Here is a 15,558-nt window from a genome sequence, read left to right on the forward strand (position 1 = left end):
CCACCGTCTGCCACATCTTGTGCATCCGCGGCCTCTTCATCCTCTGTGACTGGGGGGGACAGCAGTCACACCTGTTTTGGGACGCAGACCAGCCACCTCTTTACCCGCAACAGCCAGCGTGATTGGCAGGTCATCATTTTCTTTGGAGGTGGTAACACCAGCTGGTGTTGAGCGCTGTCCGACATCGATAGAACCACCTTTGGATCAAGGCAACCTAACATGTACGCCTGCATCTTCCTCACAGACCGGCAGTTTGCCGGGGACACCCTTATCAACCCCGTCTAAGCACAACAGCCAGCCCTCGGTCCCTCAGATGTGGACAAGTAAAAGACCATTTCATCCTAGCCATGAGAAAGCTAAGAGGTTGAATTTCACCATCTGCAAGCTCTTGGCTACAGAAATGCTGCCTTTTCGCCTGGTGGACACAGAGGATTTTCGAGACCTTATGTCCGTCGCAGTGCCCCAGTACCAGATGCCCAGTCGGCACTACTTCTCAAAGAAAGGTGTGCCTGCGCTCCACCAGCATGTCGCACACAACATCACCGCTTCTTTGAGAAACTCTGTGTGTGACAGGGTGCATTTCACCACAGACACTTGGACGAGTAGGCATGGACAGGGGCGTTACATGTCGCTGACTGGGCACTGGGTAAATATGGTGACAGAAGGACAAGGGGCTGCTGTCCAAGTCTTGCCGTCCCCACGAGGTGTGCGTCAATCCTCTTTATCCTCCACTGCTTCTGCCTCCTCAACCTCCTCTCGGTCCTCCACCTGCACCCAAAGCCTTTCTGGTCATACCACAAGCTTTCTAACTGCGCAGAAGGGATCCTGCACACCTCCTTACTATGCTGGCAGTAGGGCTCAACGTCATTAGGCGGTTTTTACTTTGAAATGTCTGGGAAATGTGAGTCACACAGCTGAGGAGCTGTGGTCAGCTCTGGTGAACCAATTTCATGAATGGTTGTCTCCACTGGACCTGAAACCAGGGAAGGCTGTGTGCGACAATGCTGCAAACCTGGGTGCGGCCCTTCGCCGGGGCAATGTCCCACACGTGCCTTGTATGGCTTACGTGTTGAACCTGGCTGTTCAGCAATTTTTAGCCCACTATCCCGGACTAGATGGCCTTCTGCAGAGGGCACGGTCGCTGTGTGCTCACTTCCGCCGTTCGCATCCCGCAGCTCAGCGACTTACATCTCTACAGAAGTCGTTGGGCCTGCCGCTTCATTGACTAAAATGCGATGTGTCTACCCGGTGGAATTCAAATCTGCACATGTTGCAGCGACTGTGGCAGCACCGACAAGCCCTGGTGCAATACGTTCTGACGTATAGCCTGGGCCAACAAGTTCCAGAGGTGGGGCAAATCACGCTGGAGGAGTGTTCTCAGATCAGGGACCTATGCACCCTTCTGCACAGTTTTGAAATGGCGACGAAGATGTTTAGTGCTGACGATGCCATTATCAGCATGACTATTCCGGTGATTTACATGCTGGAGCACATGTTAAACAGAATTCGGAGTCAGGTGGTGGCAGAAGAGGAGGTGGAGGAAGTAGAGGAGGAGGAGTTGTATGCGGAAGGGCTAACATCTGCAAGGTCCAGATGGTCGGCAGCACCAAGGCGGCAGGCATGTGAGGGTGGGGGTGATGGTTTTACCAGGGCGCATGGTAGCAGCCAAACTAGTGAGGAAGGTGCAGGAGCCCAGGAAGAAGTGGAGGACGAACTGATGGAAGACTCATCAGATGAGGGAGACCTTGATCACATTTCTGTTGTGCGAGGTTGGGGGGAGAGGACAGAGGAAGGAAGCCTGATTGTTACCTCTCCACCAACACAACAGGGACTTGGTGCTCCTGGATGCGCAAGACAAATGAGTGCCTTCTTGCTGCACTACCTGCAACATGACCCTCGAATTGTGAGAATTAGAAATAATCCTGACTACTTGGTTGCCACACTGTTAGATCCCCGGTACAAAAGTAAATTTGCAGAAATTATTCCTGCCATATAAAGGGATGCACGCATGCAGGAGTATCAGCAGAGACTGTTGCAGAATCTAACATGTGCTTTTCCACATAACACCAGTGGTGCACGTAGTGAATCTCACAGTTCCAACTTGCCAAACGTGGGACTATCGACTGTTCAGCACTCAAACCGTAACAGAAACACAGTATCTGCTGGTAACATCAATTTTGCGGAATCATTTCACAACTTTTTTAGCCCATCCTTTGCAAGGCCACAGGAGACAAGAAGTCTGACACATAGTCAACTCCTAGAGACGATGGTACAGGAGTATCTCCAAGTAAACATTGAAGCCATGACTGTGTCACTGGACACTTGCTCTTTTTGGGCTTCCAATCTGGATAAATGGCCGGAGCTAGTCACTTACGCTTTGGAGATCTTGTCATGCCCCGCAGCCAGCGTTCTGTCTGAACGTGTGTTCAGCGCTGCTGGTGATGTGCTGACAGATAAGCGCACGCGGCTCTCCACTGATAATGTAGACAGACTCACGTTCATAAAGATGAACAAATCATGGATCCCAAACAACTTTTCTACCCCTGTGTCATCCTGGGGAGAGTAAAAGCTTGATGATTGGTTAAAATCACCTCACCAACCGTTTTAAGCTTTCAAATTACTAATCATGTTTATCTGTATCTTGACTGGAAAATAATTTGGGCTTTGTAGCAGTGTGCAGTACTGATTCTATTAGGCCATCTATACTAAGCTCCACCAGATTTAAAATTAATAATAATTTTTAGCTGCATCTAGCCCGGAAAATAGTTTTGGGGCTCCGAGATGTGCAAGACACATAAGTGCCTTCTTGCTGCACTACCTGCAACATGACCCTCAGATTGTCAGAATTCGAAGTAATCCTGACTACTGGGTTGCCACACTCTTAGATCCCCCACACTCTTCGATCAACCTTTTCATTTTAATTAAGACCAAAAAAATGGTCATTTTTGAAATTATAAGCATTAGCAGGTTATTAGAAACTGAAATCAAACAGTTTTCAACTCAAAACTTTATTCTAGGTGATGTTACATTTGCACATAGGACCCCTTGTTTGAAAGGAGCTTCTGAACTCTCTCGTCCATTGAATTTGTCAGGTTTTGGATGGTTTCTGCTTCAATTGTTTTGCATGAGGACAGAATACCCTCCCAGAGCTGTTGCTTAGATGTGAACTGCCTCCCGCCATCATAGACACTGCTTTTGATGATGCTTCAGAGGTTGTGAATGGGGTAGAGGTCAGGGGAGCATGGGGGTCACACCATAAGTTTGTACCCTTTTATGCCCATATCAGCCAGAGATGCAGATGTGTTATGTGCAGCATGAAACGGTGCATTATCATGCATGAAAATGATCTTGCTGCGGAATACATGGTTCTTCTTCTTGAACCATGGCAGGAAGTGCTGTTTGAGAAACTCCACATACATTATGGAGTTCATCTTTACCCCTTCAGGGATCCTAAAGGGGCCGACAATCTCTCTCCCCATGATTCCAGCCCAAAACATTACTCCACCTCCTCCCTGTTGGCGCCGTAGCCGTGTTTGCGTGGGGTGTCCATCAACCAGCCATCCTCCACTCCATCCATCTGGACCATCGAGCGTTGCACGGCACTCATCCGTGAACAAAACAGTTTGGAAATCAGTCTTCATGTAATGTTTGGCCCACTGGAGCCGTTTCTGCTTGTGTGAAGTGGATAGAGGAGGTCAACAGGATGGCGTACGCACAGCTGCAAACCTCTGAAGGACCCTGCATCTTGTTGTTCGGGGGATGTTGGAGGCACCAGCAGCTTCAAAAACTTGTCTGCCGCTATGACAAGGCTTTTTTGCCGCTGCTCTTTTAACCTGACGTAATTGCCTGTAGGAAAGAGTCCTCAATTTGCCCTTATCAGCACGCACACGTGTGTACTGTGAATCAGCTACATACTTCTTGATTGCTAAGACACTTCATCCTGATCATCGCACAATGTTGATTGTAGCCATGCCTTGACCTAAACACTCCACAATTTGTTGCTTCTCAGCAGCCGACACATCCTTTTTCTTTCCCATTTTGGCAGAAAATGTAGGCTGCTTAATAATGTGGGACAGCCTTCTTAAGTAGTCTTGCCTTTCATTGGACACACCTGCCAAACTAATTAGCACAGGTGTCTGCAATTGCTTACAGTGATATAAAGAGCCCTGACACACATCACCATCAATGAGTTTAACTGACAAACAAACAAATTCTTCCCTTATCACTCCTAAACACTTTTTGCATAATAATTTGGAACACAGTAAACATGTGCTTTTCCACAAAACACCAGTGGTTCACGTAGTGAATCTTACAGTTCTAACTTGCCAACCGTGGTCTGTATGGAGTTGTTCAATAAAGGGCCCAAAATTAAGATAACATAGACGGGAGAGGTCTCTATGAATAGGAATTCCTAAGTATTTGATACCCTGTGAGGGCCAGGCAAAGGGAAAGTTGGACTGGATGGAATCTTGTATGGATTTGGGGAGGGAGACATCGAGGGCCTCAGACTTCGCTGCATTGATTTTAAAATTTGACCATGTAACAAAGTGATCTATTTCAGCCATAACAGCAGGGATGGATATATGTGATTAAGTGATATATACTAGGACATCATCAGCAAATAGAGAGCACTTGTACTCGGTGCCTCCCACCTCAATCCACCTAATATTGCGGTTATGGCGAATTGATGAGAGCAGGTGCTCCGTCACTAGGATGTATAAAAGAGGAGACAGAGGACATCCCTGCCTTGTCCCATTGGTGATTATGAAAGGTGATGAAAATGTTCTGACGCTCCCCCTGGGCCTTGGGACACCTGGAGCCGGACCCTTTTTGGTGGATGCTGGTGGTTGTAGTCTCCGTGGCGGCGACCCGGTTCCGTGGCTCAGGGTGGTCAAACCAGTGGCGGAACTATTTATGTGGTTTTGATGTTTAAATGTCCGACTACGCCACCCGTGGATTGCGGTCAGAGTGAACCGCCGCTGCAGGTCAGACCACTGAGGCTGGTGTTGTGGGTGCAGCTGAGCGTAGCATAACTCCCCACGGGAGGAGTATAGCCTCAGGGCAGTGTATGCAGAGGATGGGGGTGATGGTGCAGGGCAGCAGCAGTAACGACACGGAGTCAGTGATGCAGTCCAGGGCCTTTACTCACAGTTCTTATTATCCAGACCACTTCTGCAGGAAACGGCTGCCCACGTCGTACTGTGCTCACCAGTTGAGGGGCTCAGACAACTCCCAGATAACTTTGGAGCGCTTCACAGGACCCCCTTTGTGTGTCCTTTGTCTGGCCTTTCTTACCAACCCTTCTGCCCGACTGCCTCGGGCCTCCTCTTGGTAAACTTCGCGCCAGTTTCCCTGACCCTATGTGGTGCCTTCCTAGCGGGTGTAGCGAGGGTCTGCGCCACATAAAGTGTCACAGCCTCTGGTTTCTAGCTGAGGGTCGTTTCCCGCCTCCACTAGTTTCGGGGACCGGTCTCCCCCTTTGGCCTGACCCCTCCACGCAGGTGGATTCGGGCGTGCGGTGGCGACTCGCCCGTACGCACCCCTGGGATCCCTTCGTTCCTCGTTCCTGGAGCCTTCTCCGCTCCTCTTCCTTCCTTCTCCCTCTTCCAGGCCTGGGCCTCTGTTACTAGGCCCGCCTCCGGAGCAGAGCTCATGCAGAGCTCCCTGCTCCCTGTCACTTCTGCTCAGACTTCTCTGCACTGAACTAAGATGGTGCCCACCTTTTATACTCCCTTCTCAATGCACCCAGGAACTGCTTCCTCCCTGCTCCTGCACTACACGGTTCCCCTTCCTCAGTGTTCCCTCCCCCCACTCCAGCCAGGGACAGGGACTGTCGTGCACATCTCTGGGGCATATTGGTCGCCCTGCCCCACGGCAATGTGGAGTAATGCATGCAGGTGTCGGGTCCTGATCCACACTCCATCCTTACCTGAGAGTGAGATATCACATCCCTGGGTGAGGTGCAATACCTCTGTAGCAACCGAGCCCTCAGGGTGCTACAGTTCCATTTATCTTCAGCCTAGGTGACGTATTGCGATACAGGGCCGTGATTTTGGCTATAAAAGGGTCCCCTAGACCCCTACCCCAAGCTTTTTAAGAGAATAATATATGGCGTGCCAGGAGACTCTATGGAATGCTTTCTCAGCATCCAACGAGAGTATCTAATTGCAAATTTTTAACTGCATCTAGCCCAGGAAATACTTTGTGCCTAGTAGCAGTGTCTGCTAGTCAGCGGATTATCCCGGCTGTTAAGCACGCTACACCACCTGTAGTTTGGACACTTAATTTTTTCAAAGGAAATGCTTCGGGACCACAGGATACTCAGTGAAGAGCATCAGGAGGCACCCCAAGGCATAGGGGCTGGGACTGGCGGTAGGATGCCTTGCGGTGGACAGCCGAGCTCGATCCTTATGAAAGGTTTTTAACTGCAGCAGCTTTAGTGGACGCTACAGGAGCTGGAATTACGCGGCTGCTGGCATGAGACTTGCCCTCCAATAGATCCTTGTAAAAGGATTTAAAGTGTATTCATTCAAATTAGAGAGACAATTTAAATTAAAAAGCTTAGAGCTGCCTCCACCACAGGGGGGCTCGCTCGACCCACCAGCAGACAGGCACCAGTATTGGGAGAGGGGGGCTGGCCGTCAGGGTCCACCGCGGCTCTGGCACAAACCCGGCGACACGGAGGTGGCACGGGCAGGAACGGACTGGCCGTATCGGCTTCTCACTTTTTGGATTTTAGAAGGGCATGACATGCCTATATCTGTGTCTCCCCCTCCTTTTACTCCTCCACCTCTTTTCTTTTCGCATGACTATATGTACTTGTCACTTTTCCATGTGTTAGTTATGTCTTCTGAGCAGTTTGTCAGCTTTTGGACACCTTTGAAGGTGTTTTCTATGTGTTTCTATGTGTTTTTGTTTGCCTGCCATTGGTTTTAACGGTGTTCGAAGGTGTTCGACGAACAGGCTCCATTCTAAGAAGGAATCCTAGGGGGTACGGCGAGTGCAGGAAGGCGCCCGTTCGCCCCGAATCTGCCAGAAGACAGAGGGATCGTAAGCCACATTCTAATCCCCGTGAGTGTCAAGCAGGTCTGTGAACTCTGACGTACAGGAGGGACTTCAGAGCACCCAAGCAGGATTGAGAGTGGGCAGCGCAGGGCAGGAGAGAGAAAGACCCAGTGTGAAGACGGTCTGGCTAGGAACACGGAAAAGTGGGGTTCTGTCAGGTACTCCTAATCCGTCTGAGGAAGAGGCGAACCCCTGCCTGGTGAACGCAGCGCGACGAGGGAAGCTGTAAGCTGACAGTGCACCCTGAGGAACTAAAGAACTAAGAGTAAAGACTCGGATGACTGCACCGCACCGCCTCTGTCCATTATTTCGTCTGCGCCATCTTTCCCCCTGCACTACAACGCCCCGCGCAACCACCATCTACCTACGCTGCCCTGGAGCTTGCTCTACCTGTGGAGAGCCACACCATCCCTGCTGCCGTAACACCAGCTCTAGAGGACTGCTCTGCAGCGGCGGCACCCCCTTAGCCGCATTCCACAGGTGGCGTCAAGAACTTCCCAAATCCCCTATATAAAATTCCCCTTTTGTTGACCGCCCTGGGCCACGGACCGGGCCAGCCACCGTGATATTCCCCACCGGCATCCATAGAGGCCCAGCTGCCGAGTACCCCAAGGCCCTGGGGGCACGTCAGCTGCACTGACTTTAGTCTTGATAAAACACAGTGGACCTACACCAGCAGATGACATGGCTCTCCAAACCATCACTGATTGTGGAAACTTCACACTAGATCTCAAGCAGCTTGGATTGTGGACTCTCCACTCTTCCTCCAGACTATGGGACCTTGATTTCCAAATGAAAATTGGAACTCTGGGACCATGTGGAGTGTGTCAATGACTGCTTTCTTGACATCTGTCAAGTCAGCAGTCTTCCCCATGATCGTGGAGCCTACTGAAACAGATTAAGGGACCGTTTTAAATGCTTCGGAAGCCTTTGCAGGTGTTTCTTGTTAATTACTTTAATTTACTGAGATAATGACTTTTGTGTTTTCATTGGCTGCAAGCCATAACAATTAACAGTACCAGAAATAAACACTTGAAATAGATCACTCTGTTTGTAATGACTATATAATATATACAGTATGTTTCACTTTTTGTATTGAAGAACTGAAATAAATTAACTTTTTGATGATATTATAATTTTGTGAGATGCGCTTGTATTGTAATAATTAATTACTGGGTAATTATATTACATAGTTACATAGTTATATAGGTTGAAAAAAGACAGAGGTCCATCAAGTTCTCTATCGCTAGCTTATTTATAACCACAATGCCATTTGTTGTGAGAAAAGCATCCAAACATTTTTTAAAAACTGTTATATTATCTACCTCTTGTGGTCGGCATCTCACAGTCTGACTGCTCTAACTGTAAAGAACCCTTTCCTATTTAGCTGCCGGAATCACCTTTCCTCTGCACATAATAAATGCCCCCTGGTCTTTGTAAGGTTTTCAGAAAGAATAAGTCAGATTCTGTGACAGTTTCTTCCCCAGCACTTGTTAGTACCGATTTTATCATAGACTGCACAGCTGTTTGGTCACATGCTCCTCCAATAGCAGCCATTGTATGGACTGGAGATCTGTGTAGTCTGTGAGGAAAGCTGCACTAAGAAGAGTAGGAGAAGAACCTGTCATATGTACAGTATATAATAATCAGTGCCACAAAATCATGGCCCCAACACATCTGATAATTTATAAAGATAATGTGGCCGACCCTGTTAACTCATTCTACACCCAGCAATTGAGTAATACAGTGGTTTTTGGAGGGAATTGGTGCAACATTTTTATGAAACGCAATTGCAAAAATGATTTTTAGTCCCAATTGCATGTACTTAAGTAAGGAAAAAAATTGTTCACGAAGGTAGAGAACCACTTTAAGTATCTGCAGCATGCCCTAGTAAATGAACTTAATCCAGGAGCTAGTTGTCAATTGATCATAAGCCTTATGTTAACTAGAGTACATTGTTTCTGTTATGTTCTGCAACTTAGAACTAAGGAATAGGAGGGAAAAGCTGACCCTGCACTGAGACTCAGCTTTACCCTACGCTGGGTTGGGTGCCCTATTCCTTATGAATAGCCCCACCGAAACTCCTGCACATAACTCAAATGAAGACCTATAGGAAGGGGAAAGGGGTCCCTAAAAGATCTAAGGACAGGGAGCAAAAGCAGGAGACCTCCTAACTAGTGTTGAGCGAGCATGCTCGACACTGCTCGGTAATCGCCCGAGCATCTCCTACTCGGGATGTTCGGCGAGCACCGAGCATTTCCGGGTTACTCGGGCGGGAGCTCGGGTCTCCGCCCTGCATGTTTGGCGCTCTTTACAAAGCCAACGAACATGCCGGGATTGCCAGCCAGTCACTGTAATGCCGCAGCCATGTTGGTTGTGGGCATTACAGTGATTGGCTGGCCGCACAGCGTCACCTCGAGTATTTTAAACCGGGCGTCGCCATCTTGGACACAGTCGCTCCAGATTAGACAGTGTAGGGAGAGTGCTGCTAAGTTAGGGTCTGCAAAGCCTGCAAAATCAAACAAACAGTCTTTCTGAGGACTAATATGCATCCCAGATATCAGGTAGTCAGGCAGGCTGTATAGGAGACGCAGTGGTTATACCAACTAACACTGCATTACAGTCCTGTGTGCTGCTGCTGCTTAAATTGCTAGACTTAGCCCCAGGTCTCAGGCGCCAGGAAAAATCCTTTTTTTTTCATTTGACTGTACAAATACCCGTCTTATTAACCTTTTGGTACTCCCCCACTCTTAAAAAAAAAATTGAGTGTGTCAGTGAGTGTTCAGACACAAATATATTAGTTTAAAGAGTCTGGTTTCGGCCAGATAACAAGAACTGTAGTTTTGCAGTTCCGCGGTTCAAATCTCTGTATTATCCACTTTTTTGCCTTTTTTCCATAAAAAAAAACACTTTGAGTGTCTCGCTGACTGTTCAGACACAAATATATCTGTTTAAAGGATTCTGGTGTAGGCCAGAGAACTAGAACTCTGGTTTTCCTCTTCCACGGTTCAAATCTGGGTGTAATCCACCTTTTTGCCTTTTTTACATAAAAAAACAGTTTGATGAAACACAGTTGCCACAAAGCGAGGAGGAGGACCGTGGTGCAGAAGTGGAAGAGGAGGAGGTGGTGGATGATCTAATAACTGACCCAACGTGGCAGGAGGACACGCAGAGCGAGGCCAGCAGCACACAGTGGGAGGGAGGCAGAGTACCCCAACAGGCAGGAAGAAGCAGTGTGGTGGCTGCACACAGAAGGCGGGCAACCATTCTCCGTAACACCAACACGAAGGACGTTGCCTGTACAACCAGTAGGTCTTCCAGAGACTGGAATTTTTTAAAGACTCTGCTGATAACCCCAAAAAGGCCATTTGTACCACCTGCCAGGCCAGCATCAGCAGGGGTGACAAAACTACCAGCCTGACCACCACCAGCATGATCAGGCACATGGCAGCAAAGCACCCGACATTGTGGGGCCAACCCCAGGGTCCCCGACCAGTGTCAGCGGGTGTCACCACTGGTTCTTCCGCTGTTGTGCGTGTAAGAGAACACCCTGTTGTGCGTGCAAGGCAATCCCCTGTCCATACTGCATGCAAAGATGCCCCCTCCTCTCAGTCTTCACTTGTTATGGCAGTTTCCCAAGAAACAGCATCAACGTCCATGTCCACTTCCCACCGCAACGTTCAATTGTCTATATCCCAGGCCTTTGAACGAAAGTGCAAATTCGTAGCCAACGTCCCACAGGCCACAGTCCTAAATTTGCACATTTCACGACAGCTTGCATTGGAAATGCTGCCTTTTAGGCTGGTGGAGACGGAATCCTTCCGCAACCTTATGGCGGTGGCCATCCCTCGGTACTCGGTCCCCAGCCGACACTATTTTGCCCAGTGTGCCATCGCTGCACTACACAAGCACATGTCCCAAAACATCTGCCGTGCCCTCAACAACGCAGTTACTGGGAGAGTCCACCTGACAACGGACACGTGGACAAGTGCTTGTGCCCAGGGATGGTACATCTTTTTGATGACACACTGGGTTAACATAGTGGAAGCCGAGACCCAGTCGGACCTTGGGACGGAACACATCCACCCCACACCGAGGATTGCGGGTCCTATGTCAGTCAGAGTTACCCCCACAGTGTACAGCTCCTGCGCATCCACACATAAGACCTCAGGAGTGGACCTGGATGTTTGACATATGTACCATCCTGACAAACTTTGAGGAGTCCACCAAGATGGTGAGTGGCGATGACGCCATCATTAGCGTCTGCATCCCACTTGTCTGCACATAATGAAAGAGGAGGCATTGCAGCCAGAGTATGATGAGATGGATCAAGAAACCGTAGCGGGCGATTACACACAGCCCAGCCTCATCTCATCCCAACGTGCATTGAGGAGGAAGAGGAGGAGGAGGAGGAAAAACAGGAGCTGGTATAATGCGCTGTTGACCGTAGTACCTGTACAACTGTCATACCGTCGTTTCAGAATGGGTGGCCTGAGGACGGGGGGAGGAGGAGGAGGAGAGCATGGTCAGTCATCATCTTGGTGAGGACACGGAAGTCCTGCCCATTACCAGTCTGGAACGCATGGCTGACTTTATGTTACACTGTCTTAACAGTGACCCTCGAGTTGTCAAAATGTTGGGTGACAGTCATTACTGGTTGGTGACACTTTTAGACCCCCGCTATAAGGAGAACTTTATCTCTCTTATTCCTGAGGTGTTGAGGTCTACAAAAATGGGTCAGTACCAGAAGGCCCTTGCTGCAGAACTGTTAAAAAAATTCCCATCTGAACACGCTAGCAGCAGAGGTCACAGTTCGTTGTCCAACCAAGGCGTACAGGCGAGAGAGACGCAACTTCAATCCAGCAGAGGCAGGGGAACACTGTCAACATTCTGGGACAGTTTTCTGAGACCCACCTAACTTACAGGCCCTGAGGCGCGGGGTACTCGCACAAGGAGTGGAAAGTTTCAAAAGATGGCGAGGGAGTACCTTGCTGACTGTTCAAGCGTCCTCCGTGATTCCTCTGTGCCTTTTAATTATTGGGTATCCAAGCTGGACACTTGGAATGAACTCGCTCTGTACGCCTTGGAGGTCCTGGCCTGCCCTGCCGCTAGCGTGTTATCGGAGCGTGTTTTTAGTGCTGTTGGGGGAATTATAACTCACAAGCGCACTCGCCGGTCAACTGACAATGCTGACCAGCTGACCCTTATCAAAATTAACAAGGGCTGGATTGGGCCAGACTTCTCATCACCACCAAATGACAGCAGAGTAACATAAAGTCAAATCCACTGTGTTATTTCGGGAGGTGTATTCCCATGCACTGCTTCACACCCACACATGGGTATACGCTTCCTCATTTTGGCTGTTTTTTGCTCTTCTCCTTATCCTCAGCCTCCACCACCACTATACCACCAGGGTGACTGTGGTCCGTTTTGCCAGCATTGCAAGTTCATCCGTCCTAATTTTTGGCAGCTTTTGCTTGGAAGGCATAAGCAAAGACTATGGGAGACCCACTCCTCAATAATGGGAATAATGTTTTTAATATGCTGTACTACATGGCTCTTGTAAGGGGCATTGCAAGTTCCTCCGTACGAATTGTTGGCAGCTTTTGTTTGGAAGGCATCGGCAAAGACTATGGGAGACCCACTCCCCAATAATGGGACATATGTTTGTAATATGCTGTACTGCATGGTCCTTGTAAGGGGAATTGCAAGTTGCTCTGTCCTAATTTTTGGAAGCTTTTGCTTGGAAGGCATAAGCAAATCCTATGGGAGACCCACTCCCCAATAATGGGACTTAAAATCGTCTTGTTAAGCTACTGTGACCTCCACGTCTCTTCCAAGGGTTTTTCATATTGTCTTTTTATTCCACTGTGACCTCCACGTCTCTTCCAAGGGGCATTAAAACTGTCTTGTTAAACCACTCTGAACTCCACGTCTCTTCCAAGGGGCATTAAAATCCCCTTGTTAAGCTACTGTGACCTCCACGTCTCATCCAAGGGTCATTGATATTGTCCTTTAATTCCACTGGGACCTCCACCATTCTTCCAAGGGGCATTGATATTGTCTTTTTATTCCACTGCGACCTCCACCACTCTTCCAAGGGGCATTTATATTGTTTTTTTTTTGTTCCACTGGGACCTCCACCACTCTTCCAAGAGGCATTGATATTGTCTTTTTATTCCACTGGGACCTCCACGTCTCTTCCAAGGGGCATTAAAACCGTCTTGTTAAACCACTCTGAACTCCACGTCTCTTCCAAGGGGCATTAAAACCGTCTTGTTAAGCTACTGTGACCTCCAAGTCTCTTCCAAGGGGCATTAAAACCGTCTTGTTAAACCACTCTGAACTCCACAGCTCTTCCAAGGGGCATTGAAATATTGTTTTTAATTACCTCTAATCTCCACGACTCTTCCAACGGGCATTACATTTCTTCCTAATTTTAGTCAGCTTTTGCTTTTCAATGCATAGGCGAACACTAAGGGAGACCCACTCCCCAATAATGGGTAGAAGGTTTTTAGTACACTGTAATCCACGTCTGTTCAAAGGGACATTGCAGTTCCTCATAATTTTTGGAAAGCCTTCCATTCACTGCTTAGGCCAACAGTGTACAGGAGACCCAGTTGCTCTAAATGGAAAAAATGGTTTAGTTAAGGCCCTCTGACCTCCATGTCACTTCCAAGGGGCATTGGAGTGCCTCGAAATTTTTGGTAGGCATTGCACTCACTGTATGCCCTATAACTGTGTAGCCAAACCGCTCCTTTTGGCACAGAAACATATCCTACAAGACATGTGTGGTTGACTGGCCTGATAATGATGTGAATGGTCCCTGTTCCTCCTGATCTTTCTCCTTTGCCACCACCTCATCCATCATTCATCACCTGAAGCCTTGTTTTAACGGGAGTCATAGAACTATGATAGTAGCAGGAAAACATCCAGCAATCCTCGGAGGAAGTAGGATATGCACCAAAACACTGACCACCTCACGCCTAGCCGCTACTACATACATGCTCTTGCATTCCAAGGAACAGAAAGCTAAGGAGATGGATGGCCTCATAATCATGAATAATTTACTTGTTGTGTAGAAGGCCGACCACTGCTGCTGTCTACCTTCTGAACTTTGTGTTGAAGACTGATTGACCCAGGACCCGCAATCCCCTATGTCTAGAGGACGTGTTGCATCCCAGTGTCCAACTGTATCCCGGCTTCCACAATATTAACCCAGTGTGAATGCGTCAGTGAGATGGACCATCTCTGGCCACATTTACTTGTCCACGTGTTTGTGGTTAGGCTGTCCTTCCCACTAAATGCACTGGGGAGGGCACAGGTAATGTTTTGGTATGCGTGCTTGTGTATAACGCGCACCGGGACAAATAGGGGCGGCTGGGGACCGTTTATGGACACTCGGCCGCCCCCAGGCAGCTGGCAACTGTGTGTGGGCACCCGGCCGCAGGGCGGCTGGGGACCGAGTATGGACACCCGGCCGCCCCCTGGCGGCTGGGGACCAAGCGTGGACACCCGGCCGCCGGGCGGCTGGGGACTGAGTATGGATACCAGGCCGCCGACGCAGCCATGACGTGGTGGCCAGATTCCGCCTCCACATGCCTAAAAGGCCCAATTTCAAGTGCAAGCAAGCAAGCAGTATGTTATTGCAGCCTGGGGGTGGGTGGGTGGCAGGCTGCATACTTGCGCTTGCATTGCAAGGAATAGGGGAGGTAGAATTAAACACTGCCCTGGGACAAGGACTTGAATGAGGATAGTTGCAAGTCTGCAATGTAAGGTGCAGGGCGGGAGGCATCTTCGCATGTGTCATGAACAGGGGGTTGGCGTGCACACACTACAGCGGAATAGGCTGTCCTTCCCACTAAATGCACTGGGGAGGGCACATGTAATGTTTTGGTATGTGCGCTTGTGTATAAGGCGCACCGGGACAGATAGGGGTGGCTGGGGACCGAGTATGGACACCCGGCCGCCCCCTTGTGGCTGGGGACCGAGTGTGGACACCCGGCCGCTGGGCGGCTGGGGACTGAATATGGATACCAGGCCGCCGACGCAGCCATGACATGGTGGCCGGCGTCTGCCTCCACAAGCCTAAAAGGCCTCATTTCAAGTGCAAGCAAGCTAGCAGTTTGGTATTGCAGCCTGGGGGTGGGTGGGTGGCAGACTGCACACTTACGCTTCAATTCCAAGAAAACAAAGCAGATGCTAAATTCTATCATCATCATCATGCTCCTCACCTTGGCACTCTCAAATCCTCTGATGGAGAAGCCAGGGCCCACCGGAGGAGTCTCTGGTTGTCTGGTGGGCTCGTCCAATGCTGCCCTAAAGCAGACCAGGTTAAGAATAGTGTGGGGAAGGTTCCCGGGACAAATAGTGGCGGCTGGGGACTGAGTATGGAGACCTCGCCGACGACGCAGCCATGAGGTAGTGGCCAGCTTCGGCCTCCTCCAAACTAAAAGGCCCCATTTCAAGTGCAAGCTAGCAGTATAGTATTGC

The sequence above is a fragment of the Phyllobates terribilis genome, unplaced genomic scaffold (assembly GCF_046119375.1).
Source record: "Phyllobates terribilis strain yellow unplaced genomic scaffold, ASM4611937v1 Scaffold_7__3_contigs__length_470593459, whole genome shotgun sequence".
NCBI classification, from domain to species: domain Eukaryota; kingdom Metazoa; phylum Chordata; class Amphibia; order Anura; family Dendrobatidae; genus Phyllobates; species Phyllobates terribilis.